This window comes from Gracilinanus agilis, chromosome 6 (assembly GCF_016433145.1).
Source record: "Gracilinanus agilis isolate LMUSP501 chromosome 6, AgileGrace, whole genome shotgun sequence".
In the NCBI taxonomy this organism is placed as follows: Eukaryota; Metazoa; Chordata; class Mammalia; order Didelphimorphia; family Didelphidae; genus Gracilinanus; species Gracilinanus agilis.
This window is the reverse complement of record NC_058135.1, coordinates 226372027-226388105: the sequence shown is the minus strand read 5'-3', so window position 1 is coordinate 226388105 and position 16079 is coordinate 226372027. Positions and strand designations below refer to the sequence as shown.

General features: G+C 38.1%; 1 protein-coding gene across 1 annotated transcript in view; it reads right to left on the bottom strand.

The window, feature by feature from the left end:
- Positions 1–16079, bottom strand: part of ATRN (attractin) — a 250649-nt gene that overhangs the window by 177395 nt on the left and 57175 nt on the right. The gene's annotated exons all lie outside the window — the stretch shown is intronic.

Genomic DNA, 16079 nt, shown 5'->3' with positions numbered 1-16079 from the left:
AGATGAGACATTAAATAAAAGACTTAGGTAAAAGAAGAAAATGAAAAAAGCACAATAAGTTCTATATATGCGCTAATATAGTTTCTGAGTACTTAAAGGAAAAGTTGAACAAAGTACAGTTGGAAATGGACAACAAAATAATAATTTGGGGAGACTTCAATGTGACCCTTACAAACCTCATAATTTTAGCAACAAAATAAATATGAAAGAAGTTAAATATCTGAACTAAACTTTAAGAAACTTAGAGTTATTAGCTCTCTGGCAATCATTAAAAGGAAACAGGGAAGAGTCTTCATACTTTCCAGCTGTTCATTATAGTTTTACAAAAACATTCCAATCAAATGCATAAGAGTAGAAACATTAAACACATTCTTTGCTGACCACAAGATTATGAAAATCATATTTAATAAAATATGAGAAGATTAAAATTTCACCAGAGACAGAGACTATTAGTAGCCACATTAAACAAAAATGCCTTGAATCACTAATAATTAGAGAAATACAAATTAAAACAACTCTGAGGTTCCACCTCATACCTATCAGCCTGACAAACCTGACAAAAAGGAATATGATAAATCTTGGAGGTTAGTTAACAAACAGTAAGTACTTGCTATATGCGAGGTACTACGATAACCATGAGAGATACAAAGAGAGGTAAAAGAAGTCTCTGCTGTCAGGGAGTCCACAGCCTAATGAGGGAGAAGTGTGGAGGGACAGTATGAAAACAACTTTATACAAACAAGATACATACAGGATTCATTTTAATTCAATTGGAAAAAGCATTTATTAATGCCTACTCTGTGCTGCCACTGTGCTAAGCACTGGAGATACAGATAACTGGAAATATAGATAAGACAGTCTTTGTCCTCAAGGAGTTTCCATTCTAAAGGGGGGAAGATAACTCAAAAGGCAGCTGCAAAAGAAAGAGGAGAATGCCAGGAGTTGGTCAGTGTGGTGGCATCTTTTCTCATGGAGTTCAAACCATGCAGAGCAGCAGATGGAAAAGTAGAAAATGAGCTGGAAAGTCCAGATCCTGCCTACTAAAAAAAAAGTTCTTAGAATTTAGTGCTCCATCCTCCAGGCTTTCAATAAGATGGGAAAGGGCAGGACCTAGAATTGCAGTAGATTGAGAAAACCTTCTTATAAAAAATAGGTTTTTACCTGGGACTTGAAAGAAGCCAAGGAAGCCAGAAGGTGGAGATGAGGAGGGAGAAAATTCCAAGAATGGGAGACAGTGAAAATGCTAGAAGTTAGGAGATGGAGTGTCCTGTGAAGGAACAGGAAGGAGGACAGTGACAGTGGAATACAGAGTATCTGGCAGGGGGAAGGTTTGAGAAGACTGAAAACGTAGAAGGGAACTGGTTTGTGAAGGACTTTGAATGACAAACAGAGGGTTTTATTATTTGATCCTGGAGAGAACCACTAGAGTTTATCAAATGGGAAATGGGGAGGAATGGCATAACTAGAGATAAACTTCAAGAAAATTAATTTAACAATTAAATGAAGTACAAAGTAGTGTAGGGAAAGACCTGGAGGGGTTGTAGAAAAGAAACTCATTAATGTACTGACAGGGGAGCTGTGAATTGGTCTAGCTGTTCTGGAAAGCAATTTGGAACCACATCCAAAAGGTTACAAAAAGCTCTATGCTCTATGACCAAGAGATACCAATAGTGAATCTAGTCCCTCAAGAGATCAAAAAAATAGAAAAAGAATCTCTATATACAAAAATATGCATAGTGATGATTTTTAGGGTAACAAAGAACTGAAAACTAAAGAGGTGCCTACAAATTGGCAAAAGACTTTTAATCATGGTATACAAATGTCACAAGATACTATTGGGCTATAAGAATTGATTAAAGGAATTACTAAGAAAATTGAATGATTCATATAAAAACAGTTAAATGAACCGATGCATAGTGAAGTGAGCAAAGCCAGGGAAATGATACTGTAATATTCTAATGAAGGAAGACAACACATAAAGACGAGCCTTTAAAAAGTTGAAGGTGGGTTCCCGGTTAAGATGGCGGCAGAGTAAGGAGCAACTGCTTGATCTCTCTTAACCGAAGCATACAGGACTCCTCAAGGGGACATAAAAACAAATCCAGACAAACAAAGGGACCCCACAACAGGCCGCAGCATTGAAGGTACATGGAATCGGGGCATTTCCACACTATAAAGGGGTGAAACAGCACTCACTAAAACACAAGCGTAGGAAGACCCTCCCACTCCCCCACCCCCCACACCACGTACAACACCAAGGCCAGCTCACAAGACTTAAAGCAGGTTTGGGGCACCCATTAAGTCACTGGCAGTTCCAGGGCCTGTTCCTGAGAGTAGCAAGACTTAGGACCCCAAGAGGCTAAAGAACGCACACGGACTTTGAATACAGACCCTGAGAGCTGGCTCGGGTGAAGGCATTGCCCTAAGGCACGGACAAGGATCTCGAGTGCAGGCTTAGACCTCTAGTGGGGACCCTGTGCAGACAGGAGCACGGCTGTGGAAGCAGCTCCCTGAGACTGCTGAAGGAGCCTCGGGCAGAGGGGCAGACCAGGGGGACCACCAGGAGGCTTGACCCCGAGAACAAAGAGACCTGAAACCTCGGGAGCCTAGAGAGCGCAGACAGACCCTGAGTGTAAGGATAAAGCTGAGAAGGTGCTGGGCTAACAACAATGGCAAGCCAAAATCGGGAACCCTAGAAGAGAAAGATCATCAAGAAGAAATCTGTAACACTCGACAACTTTTACACAGAGAAAATCCAGACAAAAGAGCAAACAGCAGAGGAGAACAAACAAGTAATCATATCCAAACCTTCCCAAAATAATGAAAACTGGTCACAAGCTATTGAAGAGTTCAAATCTGACATGATGAGAAAGATGGAAGAGATCTGGAAAGAAAATAACAGTTTAAAAGGCAGAATTTTGCAATTGGAAAGTGAGGCTCAGAAATCAAATGAACTGGTAAGCAAACTGAATACCAGAAATGACCAGATTGAAAAGGAAAACCAAAAGATTATAGCCGAAAACCAACACATTAGAGCAGCAAGAGGTAGAAAGAGAAACACCATTTAAAATCACACTAGACAACATAAAATACTTAGGAATCTATCTACCAAAACAACACAGCAATTATATGAAAACAACTACAAAACACTTTCCAAACAAATAAAACTGGATCTCAACAATTGGAAAGCCATTGATTGCTCATGGGTAGGATGAGCTAACATAATAAAAATGACCATTCTACCCAAATTAATTTACCTATTTAGTGCCATACCTATCAAACTACCAAAAAACTTTTTCACTGAATTAGGAAAAACTATAACAAAGTTCATTTGGAATAACAAAAGAACAAGAATATCAAGGGAAATAATGAAAAAAAATGTGAAGGAAGGGGGCCTAGCAGTACCAGATATTAAATTATACTATAAAGCAGCAGTCATCAAAACAATATGGTACTGGCTAAAAGACAGAGAGGAGGATCAGTGGAATAGACTTGGGGTAAATGACATAAGCAAGACAGTGTATGACAAACCCAAAGAGCTCAACTTTTGGGACATGAACCCACTATTTGACAAAAACTGCTGGGAAATTTGGAAAACAATATGGGAGAGATTAGGTTTAGATCAACATCTCATACCCTACACCAAGATAAATTCAGAATGGGTGAATGACTTGGGTATAAAGAGGGAAACTATAAATAAGTTAAGTGAACACAGAATAGTATACTTGTCAGATCTCTGGGAAAGGAAAGACTTTAAAACAAAGCAAGAGTTAGAGAAAATTATAAAATGTAAAATAAATAATTTTCATTATATTAAACTTAAAAAGCTTTTGTACAAACAAAAACCAGTAGTAAAAATCAGAAGGGAAACAACAAATTGGGAAAAAAATCTTTATAACAAAAAACTCTGACAGGGGTCTAATTACTCAAATATACAAGGAATTAAAGCAATTGTATAAAAAATCAAGCCATTCCCCAATTGATAAATGGGCAAGAGACATGAATAGGCAATTTTCAGGTAAAGAAATCAAAAGTATCAATAAGCACATGAGAAAGTGTTCTAAATCTCTAATAATTAGAGAAATGCAAATCAAAGCAACTCTGAGGTACCACCTCACACCTAGCAGATTGGCTAAAATGAAAGAAGGGGAGAGTAATGAATGCTGGAGGGGATGTGGCAAAATTGGGACATTAATGCATTGCTGGTGGAGTTGTGAACTGATCCAACCATTCTGGCTGGCAATTTGGAACTATGCTCAAAGGGTTATAAAAAAATTGCCTGCCCTTTGATCCAGCCATACCATTGTTGGGTTTGTACCCCAAAGAGATCATAAATAAACAGACTTGTACGAAAATATTTATAGCTGCGCTTTTTGTGGTGGCAAAAAACTGGAAAAGGAGGGTATGTCCTTCAATTGGGGAATGGCTGAACAAACTGTGGTATATGCTGGTGATGGAATACTATTGTGCTCAAAGGAATAATAAACTAGAGGAATTCCATGTGAACTGTTAAGACCTCCAGGAACTAATGCAGAGCGAAAGGAGCAGAGCCAGAAGAACATTGTACATAGAGACCAATACACTGTGGTAAAATCGAATGTAATGGACTTCTGTACCAGCAGCAATGCAATGTCCCAGGACAGTTCTGAAGGATTTATGGTAAAGAACGCTACCCACATTCAGAGGAAGAACTGCAAGAGAGGAAACATATAAGAATAACAACTGTTTGAACACATGGGCTGAGGAGGACATGATTGGGGATGTAGACTTGAAACTACCACACCAATGCAACTATCAACAATTTGGAAATAGGTCTTGATCAATGACACATATTAAAACCAGTGGAAATGTGCATCAGCTGTAAAAGTGAAATTTGGGAGATGTCATCTTTAAGTATATATATATATGTATGTATTTTCTATGGACATTATCAAACTACATTTACCGTGGTCCAACGGGTTTCTGGTTCCGGTTCTTTGGGCGTGGGGACACCTACATCTCCACACAGGGAAGAGTTTATAATCTCCTGGGTTAGGGGGGGAGTGGTTGCTTGGCCAGCAGACTGAGGAAGAGGTAATAATGACTGGAGCGGCGATTTTGAATTCTTACAAGCGCGTGGTCTAATGACTTTATCTATCAGCATGGCTTTAATTAAATTACTAATTTATATTATTATAGCAGCCTTTATCATTTTTTATCCTCGAACCAGAAGGTCGAAATTCGAACTCTAAATCTTCCAGATAGCCTAACAATAGCCATGCTTTCTTTATGGCCTGGCTCAGCTCTTTTGAGCACTTTTTTAAAAAAGGAAAGTGGCTTTCCTTGCCATGCTTTTGCTAAAAGCAACAGCACGTTTTTGCCTCAGGTGGGACTCAGCCAGCCAGTCCAGCCCAAACCACCTTGGGAGGTAAGGCTTTTAAACTAAAATACCGGAGCCCAGCCAGTGTGTCTCTGCCGTTGACCTCCATTCCTGCCGCTGATCTCCTGACTACAAGCCTGCCAGCGTTCCAGTCCCTGTGATCGCCGCTTTTCCTGCCTCTGGTGCTGCTAATTCTGCTAGTTTCACTTCAACCCCGAGCTGCTTTTCCTGAGATTTCCGAGAAGGAACCCAGTCCTGACTTGCCGAGATCTTCGGAAACTTCTCCGGCTGCTGCCTTTGCCGAGATCTCGACCTCCAGAGACTGCTTCAGCTCTGCCTCTAACAATTTGGGTAGTATTCCCCTTTCTCTCTACTTTCTTATAGGAGACATTCTAGCCCTCCACGTGTTTCTCTAAAGACCTAATGTAGGCACCCCCAACCCACACAGACCCTACCCGTGGGTATTTTCCTGAGCTTTTCTCCACTAACCCCGAGCCCACGTGGACGCTAGCGTCTGGACCTAGCAACTAGCGTTTACCCTTAATGGGGCCGAATGGCCTATTCAGGCTTGCTTGTGACTAAAAACTGAACTTAGGGGCAAAAATATTCACCCCATACCTGCTCAGAACTGTGAACTGAGAGCAAAGACTGATTAAAAACAAAACAAAAAAAAAACCTTAAACTCAGCAGAACTCAATCAAAAGAACCTTAAATTGAAACAAGGGGTGAACTTTTAAAACCTCGGAACTGAATGAGCTTTATTTCTGTTTTTTAAGAGACTGTATCTTAATGTATTTTGCTAATTAGTTTTGTAAATTAATCGTGCTTACTTCACTGATTTTCCTGTTGCACTGAATCATTTTATGCTAATGAAGTTTCTGCTTATGATGTTATTATATTTCCTAATTTACTTAAAGCTTACTGTATCAGAAGCAATTCGGTTATATGTACCACCTATGAACATCTTATAGAAGCACATGTCTTTTAAAATTTACTCTGTCTTGGTAATTGCAAAGAACCTTGAAAGTTTCCATGCTTTGAATATTACCTTGTAATTTTACAAGAGGTATTTTTTAACTTTTATTTTTAAATCCTTAAGAATTGTTGTCTTAAAGGATAAAGCTTTTATATATTTTATTATAAGGGAAATTACTGTCTTAAATGGGTAGAAGCATTTCCTGCCCAGGATTTTTTAAAACAGGAAGCCAAGGAGCTCCTGTATATTCTTATCTGAGGATAATTTAGACCAGAAGGTTTCTTTTTTAAATATCACATTTTGCTATGGAAGCAATAACAGGGTTTGTTGAGAAACTCTTAGCCAAGATTAAAAGTTGTAACAAGTAAATAATTTTAAACATCATTGTTTTAAAATGTGCTATTGGAAATAATGGTACTCTATCTGAATGTGCATTGTGAATCTGCTATTTTGTAAAACCCACTTTCTCTCACAGAGAATCTCATTTTTGGGTAACATAACCCTTCTAGTTCTAAGATATATATATATATATTTGATTTTTAAAACATTTTTCTAATGAGCAATTGATTTTTCCTTTTTCTCATCTTGTACTGGAAGTACATATATAATCATTATTTATCCTTTTTCTGATTCTACAGCAAATACCTGAGCCTATAGGACTGTGATTTAAATGCCTCTCTGATTCCAGAAGGGAATATGAAAGCCGTTAATAGTGCTAAAGAAAGCACATGGTCAGAGACTTGACTGACTAAGATCTGCATATTTGCAGCAGTTCTATGCCAATACTTTAGGGCTTGGAAATTGGGGTTTGAGTCCTGGAGTCCCAGTCTTTTCTAAAAACTTTAGAGGACGTGGGTCCCCTCGACTTAGATTCCTAGAAAGCACCTAAGATTGGTTATTTATTTGGCTCAGTTCCCTAAAAAAGCTGATGATAAGTCAGATCAGAGAGAGACATTTTCCTTAAGTCCTGGCCCTGAATGGGTAATTGCACACTGCTGAATTCACTTTAATTCAAAGGTCTAAGTTTATTTTCCCCAGATTTTTTGCACATTTTACATTTCATTCACAAGTTAATTTTTTCTTCTTTTTTCTTGAACTTTATTCTTTGTATTTTGCCAATTGATTTCATACAACCCCCAGGACTCAGCCACTAATCCTTAGCTGACCTTAGGTACCCTTTTTTAGAAAAAAAAGGTGTGTTTAAGATTTACCTCACGGGGATATCTGTTAAGTTTTTAAAAATTCAATAATGTAAAAATATATATATATTTAACTCTTTTAGGAGTAATTTCACGGGGAATTGTATAAAATCTTAGAAGAAAATGTATGTTTTGTAATCTATAATGTAAAGTTTAAATTCTTTTGAGAATAATTTCAGGGTAAGGATCCTACCATCTCCCCAGAATCCAGACGATGAACCTGTTTTGGTGAAGACACCATGAAGATGTCTGAAAAGCCTTCACTGTACCATGAAGACAAAATTTTGAACTTTGGGGTGCAGTTGATTGAACTATGGGGAGTTGAAATTGAGTTGTATGTATTGTTTTAATTGTACACTGTTATACCAATAGGGGACTGCCCCCGAATTGGTTTTTTTGTCAATGCGGCTAATTTTAACCATTTGTTCATCTATTTCTTTTATCCCCAAATTCCTGAAAATTTTAGAAGTTGTCTATTTTTACAGGTCCAGCGAAGAAAAAGGACTAATCTTTTTTTTGCCGGACCTCACGGGGAATTGTAAAAGTGAAATTTGGGAGATGTCATCTTTAAGTATATATATATGTATTTTCCATGGACATTATAAAAACTACATTTCCCGTGGTCCAACGGGTTTCTGGTTCAGGTTCTTTGGGCATGGGGACACCTACATCTCCACGCAGGGAAGAGTTTATAATCTCCTGGGTTAGGGGGGAGTGGTTGCTTGGCCAGCAGACTGAGGAAGAGGTAATAATGACTGGAGCAGCGATTTTGAATTCTTACAAGCGCGTGGTCTAATGACTTTATCTATCAGCATGGCTTTAATTAAATTACTAATTTATATTATTATAGCAGCCTTTATCATTTTTTATCCTAATACAGCCATGGGTGGGGGGACTGCGGGGGGTGAAGGGAAAAGTAGGAGCATGAATCATATAACCATGTTAAAAATGAATATTAATAAATTAAAAAAAAAAGAAAAAAGTTGAAGGTGTTGTGAAGTATAATAGCAAGGCTGCTATATTAAGAGGATGGAGAAGTCTGGAAAAGGAGTAAAAGGAAAGGGTGATGGCCAGAGAAAGAAACATGGGGTGGATGGATTGAAGGTCACGATGAAAACAAAGGCTAGGACAGCTATTAATAAGGTATAAATATGGAATAATAAAAAGAGCATCATAAGATAAAGGAATGTTGGAATTCAAAAACATGGAAGTTTAACACTTGCAAGGGATGGCAAGATAAGGGGGATGGTTATCTCTATGTGTAACTTGAAGAGAGGCAGATGTTATGGGCTTAAGTAAATTGAGAAACAGAAAATTAGGATATTGAACTAATTCAAGAAAGGAAAAAGGAAGGGAGGGAAAGAGTGAGGGAGAGAAAAGATGGAAAAAAGCATTTACATAGCACCTATCGTGTAAGGAACTGTGCTAAGTACCTTTTACAAGTGCCTTTTATTATCTTATATGATCCTCACAACAACCTTGTGAGATAGGTGCTATTTTTTTTAAACCCTTATCTTCCATCTTGAAGTCAATACTGTGTACTGTGGCTCCAAGGCAGAAGAGTGGTAAGGGTAGGCAATTGGGATCAAGTGACTTGCCCAGGGTCACACAGCTAGGAAGTGTCTGAAGCCAGATTTGAACCTAGGACCTCCAGCCTCTAGGCCTGGCTCTCAATCCACTGAGCTACCCAGCTGCCCCCGATAGGTGCTATTATTATAAGGTCAGAGGAAGAATTTTAACCCAAATCCTCCAACTCCACAACCAATGTTCTTTTCACCATGACACAGTAGGAAGACATGAAGAGGGTGGTCCTGGTTAGGTTCCAATAGCAATAAATGGCTCCAGACAGCCAGAAGATAGCAGACTGCCTTACATGTAAGAAAAATGGTAGATTGGCAAGCAGAGACACAAACTACACCTACTCTGCAATTTAGCTACTGATGCTTGGCATGTCATAAAAGTGCTATAACTGGAAATACTAGTCCCTGTTTATAAAGCATAGAAGAATAACCTAAATCTTCTCCAAATCCTGATTCTACTTTATCTCTATTCTTTCCACTGCAATATGGTAGAGAGAACATTGGACTTGAAGTCAGAAAACCAAGGGTAGTCATATCAATTTACTAGCTGAACAAATTATGTTACATGAATGTGTTGGAATACTACTGTACTATAAGAAATTATGTAGGAGGTAGTTTCAAAGGAACCTGGGAAGATTTGTACGAACTGATGCAAAGTGAAATGAGCAGAACCAGCAAAAAAAAAATCTATACTCTAACAGCAACATTGTGAAGACAATCAACTTTGAAGCACTTAAAAACTCTGATCAGCACAATGATCCACCACAAAGGACACAGCATGAAAAATGCTGTCCACATTCAAATAGAGAAGTAATGGACTCAGAAATCAGACAAGCAATTAAAAATTTTTTTTCTTGGTTTTTTTTTGGGTTTTTTTGTTGTTGTTTTGCAGGTTAGGGGGCAGAATATAGATGATGAAGAAATTTGTTCTTCATGACTTCATAATTGTGATGGACTTTTCATTTCTTGCTTTCTCAATGGTTGTAGGAAGAGGGATGAAGAGAGACAATCTTCAGCTTAAAATGAAATAAAATTGAATGGGGAAAAACAATTTACTGTTTGACTACAGCCAAGACCCTAGCCTCAGCTTTCTAATCTGTAAAGCGGGATTCATAAATACCTGTACTATTCACCTCATATTTGTTGTTAGGAATGCATTTAATAGATACATAAATGAAAGATGTTATTATAGTTGTTACTGTTATTAGCTGCCAAAACTATGATGCCCCTCTCTTTGCTACTCAGCATGGATACAACAATATTCCTACCTCAACCATTCCATTCCTCTCTTCTGCACAGATCTACTCTTGTGACACTTCTCTGATCAATATTATTCAATGACTTACTACTGGCTATAAAATGAAATTCAAATTTCTCAGAACCAGAATACCTTTCTCTCTTCTCTCCTTGAAATCTCTTGAAATCTTCTCTATTAAAATGTTTCCAGTCTGAGAATACATTATCCTGTTTGAACCTCTTTTGTGCTTTCTTATATTCTGATATATTGTTGTTGTTTAGTTATTTTCAGTCACATCCAACTCTTTATGACCCCATTTGGGGTTTTCTTGGCAAAGATCCTGGAGTAGTTTGCCATTTCCTTCTCCAGCTCATTTCAGAGACATGGAAACTGAGGCAAAAGTTGGTTAAGTAACTTGGCCAGGATCACATAGCTAGTGTCAGAGGCTGGATATGAACTTCAGGAAGATGAGCCTTCCTGACTCCAGGCTTGGCAGTTTGTCCATGGCGCCACCTAGTTAACCACATATGTATCATATGTTCCTACTAAACTGAAAGTTCCATAATGGTCAAGATCTATTTTTGTTTAATCTTTCCATCTCCTTTATAATCTAGCAGTGCTCTGTAAATACTAGTTATTTTGTAAAAAAAATTATTTGTTGAATGATTGACTATAACTAAAGTTGCAAATTATAAGTCTATGAAATCCTATTATATAAAATAGATGCTTTTGAACAATATCCAACTTATTTGTAAATTGCTGAGCATCAAATGAGAATCCTCTCCTCACACTGAAAAAAAAAAGAAGAAAAACAAAATTCCTGTAACAAATAAAAACAAATTCCTACATAGGCTATGTAAATGAGGTTTAATTTTGCAGTTTTACACCAACACATTCTTTCTCTCTGTCTCTCTTGCTCTGTCTGTCTGTCCATCTGTCTCCCCCCAATCTTCTTAGACTCTAAGGCAAAAGAGCAGTTAAAGGCTAAGTAAATAGGGTTAAGTGACTTGTCCAGGGTCGAAAGTAAAAAAGCTAGGAAATGTCTGAAGCTACATTTGAAGCCAGGTCATCTTGACTATAGGCTTGGTTCTCTATTCAGTAAGCCACGTAGTTGCCCCTGCAAATGTTCTTTCTGACAAGCATCATGGAGAAGTCCTTCTTACAACCAACTTTCTACAAAATTTTGCTAATATTCCTGGCTAGAAGACAACCATTGGATAAAATTGCAAGTTAATCTATGGAGACAGGAAAAATGGGCTGCTTTTTAAAAAATTTACTATTTATTTATATTTATTTAATATATTAAATTATAAAGTGAGGCAGACATGTCCAGTTCTTTCCATACTCACCAAGAAAAACCCCAATGGCAGGGAGAACTGAGGTGGCAACACACTTTAATAAGGTCCAGAAGGCAAAGAAGCAAAGAGCACAGAAAGTACAGAGATAAGCTGTGAAAGAGGTACAGAGGTAGATGATCTGGGATTGTGGAGGTGGGCAGTTGGCAATGGAGAAGACGTTGAAGAGGGAGAAGCACAGGGAATCACTCACAAAACCAGGTATATGCAGCAGCACAGACTCAGATGGAGATGAAAGATGTAATAATAAAGGGGACCAGTAACCAATGTTTGATAGAAGGGAGAGAGAGAGAGTCTATGTGGTAGGTCTCTCTTCCAGTTCTCCCCTGGAGCCGAATATACACTGGGAGACTTTAAGGGAGTGTCACCCCGAAACTGGATGACTTGGATGGTCGTGCTGCCCCTCAGGAGTTGAGAATTAGATGAAATTAATACCAAGCCAACACAATCATACCCTGTTTACACAGACTCTGATGACATGAGTTCTGATGATGAAGAGGAAATGAAAAGACTATATCAAGAAGCAAATGTACCAATAACCAGGGTGCCAGACATAGGCACTGAGGAAAGATGTGAGTGGCTATGTTTCATACATGTACCGGATGACTAATCCGTCAAATGTACAACTACCTAAAGAAGTAGCAGTCATGCACTGCCAGGGCCACACTCTTGGGGAAGATAGCACATCATTAGGGAACCATAGAGCAGACATAACAGCAAAGTATGGAGCTAGATTTGGCCCTATCGATGTTCTGAATTTCATCCTTGTGGAAGAGGACAACTTAAAACAAGCCTATAGCGCAAGAGAAGTTCAGGACTGGAAGAAAAATCTAGGGGCCAAACTAGTGGTTCTCTGAGCTAGGCAAACCCACCTTGCCAAAGGCTCTATACTACTCAGTTTGCAATGCCATTCATGAAAAGGGACATTATGGCACCCGGGCATTAATCGATTCAGTACGACGTTTCTGGTTAGCACCTGGAATCTCCCCCTATGCCATACGTGTTTGCCAAAAATGCAAGATCTGTTTGCAGTTCAATCAAGGAGTTTGTAGAAAAAAAGGTCTCGGAGGTCAATCTTTGGCATACACTCCATTTGAATGCTTGCAGATAGATTATATATGCATGCCAAAAGATAAAGGATTCAAATATGCACTTGTCATAATTGACCGATTGATAGGGTGACCAGAGGTTTTCCTTGCCAAAAAGAACAATGCAGCGTTTGTGATAAAATCCCTACTGAAAGAAATCATTCCTAGATTTGGCATACCCAATAGTATTGGCTCAGACAGTGGGAGTCATTTTACTCATGCAATACTGCAAGAAGTCTACAAGAATCTAGGAATAAAATGGAATATCACGCCATTTATCACCCAGAAAGCTCTGGGCAAGTGGAAAGATTTAACAGAGAAATAAAGACACTTATTGGCAAAGTCTGTACAGAAACTCATCTAAAATGGACAAATGCTTTGCCAATAGTGTTATGGTATCTGAGAAGCAAACCTAGCAGGGACTTTCATCTTTCCCCATTTGAAATGCTATATGGCCTACTTGTTTGGCAAAGAAGAGCTCACAAAACTCCATGTGTCTCAATGCTGGGTACAGATTGTGAACTACATAAATATATCCAGGCTCTGCAACAAAGACTCACAGAACTCTATGAACTCGGTTTGATTCAACAGAGTTCCCCTTGATTACAAATTGCATAATTTAAAACCAGAAGACATAATGTACATAAGAAACTTCACAAGAAAATCAGTAACAGACCCCAAATGGTTAGGACCCTATCATATTTTGCTCACTACCCCTAAAAGTATAAAAGTAGAAGGAAAAGATCCGTGGCTCCATGTGACCCATGTAAAATCTGAAAAGAAATATACAAATGCAGAACACCCAGAAAAAGTTCAAGATAGACAAATTACAGAAAGTACTGAGGACTGAGAATTGAAATTCAAAATCATTGCAAAACATCTGAAAGTACATATAACACACACACACACACACACACGACTGACATCACTGACAAAGCATCACAATCCACACTGTTCCTGTATCCGGACCAGAGAGCCCGTCCAACAACATGTATGACAACAGACAACATGTGACAGAGAAACAGAGAAGGGTAAAAGCATCAAGAGAAGAAAAGGAAATTGGGGAAAATCACCAAGAAGAAAGATGCAAGAAAAGAGTACTTGAAAAAACATTGTGAAAAAACTTTTGAACTTTGAACTTTGAAAAAATGGACAATTGCACAAAGAAGAGGACAGAAGGAAACAGTTTACATAAGACTATGGTGAGACAAAAGCACAAATTAATCTCACACTTCAGGGATAATATAACCACAGTACATAGCATCAAGATACAAGAGAAATCTACAGACAACTTGAAGAAAATTGACAACTTTGAAAACAAGAATGAGTATTTTGCATGCACAGTACATAAAGAGAACACAAAAAACAACACAAAACTGATATTTAGTCGAGACCTCATGTAAATAAGCGAGTGTCTGAAGATTGTGAAAATACAAAATGTATATATGTCTATAATGTATGTAAATAGTTGCAAGTTCCATAAGATTTTAACCACATAAGAAGATCAAGCGATTTTCTTGTCTGGTTAACATCAATATGCAGAACTAATGCTTATACAAATGTATAATAGTGTAAATAATGTAAATTTTATATATACCTGTAATATAGGTTGGAAAAGTAGAGTAGAATTATAAATAATAGTCCCTAACCATGTAGATACTATAATATACTAACAATTTAGCAGATAATCTGGACATTAGACATAGGGAAAGTGCAGAAAGGGTTGGGGAAGTTCAAAAATTTTTAGCGAACTAGTGCAAGGAAAGCATAAGAATAAAATATATGAGTGTTGTTGGATAGATAACTAAGAATACTAACATACTAAAATAGATTCTCAATAAAAAAACTAACATTGCATTTAAAACATATAGTTTAAACATAATTTGATAACAGGTAGGAATAATAAGATAGTTGTATTACATTATTTGATAGACATATATTAAAAGTAGAAACAAGTTAAGATTCTGTTAAAATTATAGATGAGTTAAATAATAACATAGAAAAGTTTAACAATAAGAAAATTGTTACACTGTAAACTTAGGACATTATGTTCAATGGAAAACTTTACTTGTTACTAAATTGTTTTACACCCTATAAATATTGTTATATAAATTGCAACCCTCATCCTCCTACCAACCTCTCCAAAACCCATCTTAGAATAGGAATAGATAGATAATTAGTATAATGATAAGACAAGATAAGGATTTATTATTTTGGAGAGAGGGGAGACATAAGATAGGAATAGGAAATAGTGATGCATGAATTAAGTGGGACTTTTGGAAAAAGTCCCACCACACAAAACCAGGATACTGTAAGGATGGGATTAATGCAAGGGGAATGGGACAAAAGGAGCCAAAGAAGGAATGGCTGACAGTTGGTGACAGTTACTGGCAGTTGAGACCAGAGAGAATTCTGGGAAGTTCTTGGGAAGAGGAAGTGGGTAGAAGGGCTTCCGGCGGAGGACTGAGAGAGGGAGGAGAACATCCCAGCTCGGATCCAGTTCTGAGGGCTTCCTGAGGATCTTTCTTTGGACACTGAAACCCTGATTCCCTGATCAAGGCATCCCATTGCTTCTCACCCAGCAAGACTTCAATCATTGAGTCAGCTAAGTTTTTAGACTCCATTTTGGGAGCAATCTCTTGGTCTCTTTCACCCATTACCCAACCTTACTGAGAGACCCCCTTTCAGTCAAAACTTATAATTATAGAAAAGGATAGAAACAGAAACAGAAAGAGAAGGGGCAGGGGAAGGAACTTGGGAGTAGGAACTCCAAAGGTTCCCTCGCAAGTAATGGACCCCATAGAAATAGAGAAGAGGGCACCCCAAAATCCCTCTGCCCTTCACCCCTTTCCCTAACCTCTGAATTGACGGCTGAAGTCTTGATAGGCGAGATGAGATAGAATGGCTTTTATCAGAGAAACAGGGTTTCAATTTCCACTACAAGATCCTCAGGAAGCCCTCAGGACTGGATCCAAGATGGGATGTTCTCCTTCCAGTCCTGTGGCAGAAGACCTCTCTGTTCTTCCTTCCTCCTCTGGAGAATTTCCCAGAATCCTCTCTGGGAACAACTGTCACCAACTGTCAGCAACTCCTTCTCTGGCTCCATTTGTCCCATCCCCCTTGCACAAATCCCATCCTTACAAAGAGTACTAGGGGACAAGGATGTAGTAGTTTGGGTTCTCATTTGATAGGGCTTAGAGGATGGACCAAACTGATTGTTATCTGTGCCATCTTGGGGTTTTTTCAATAACATATTCAAATCATCAAAGTTGTTGGTAAAACTTA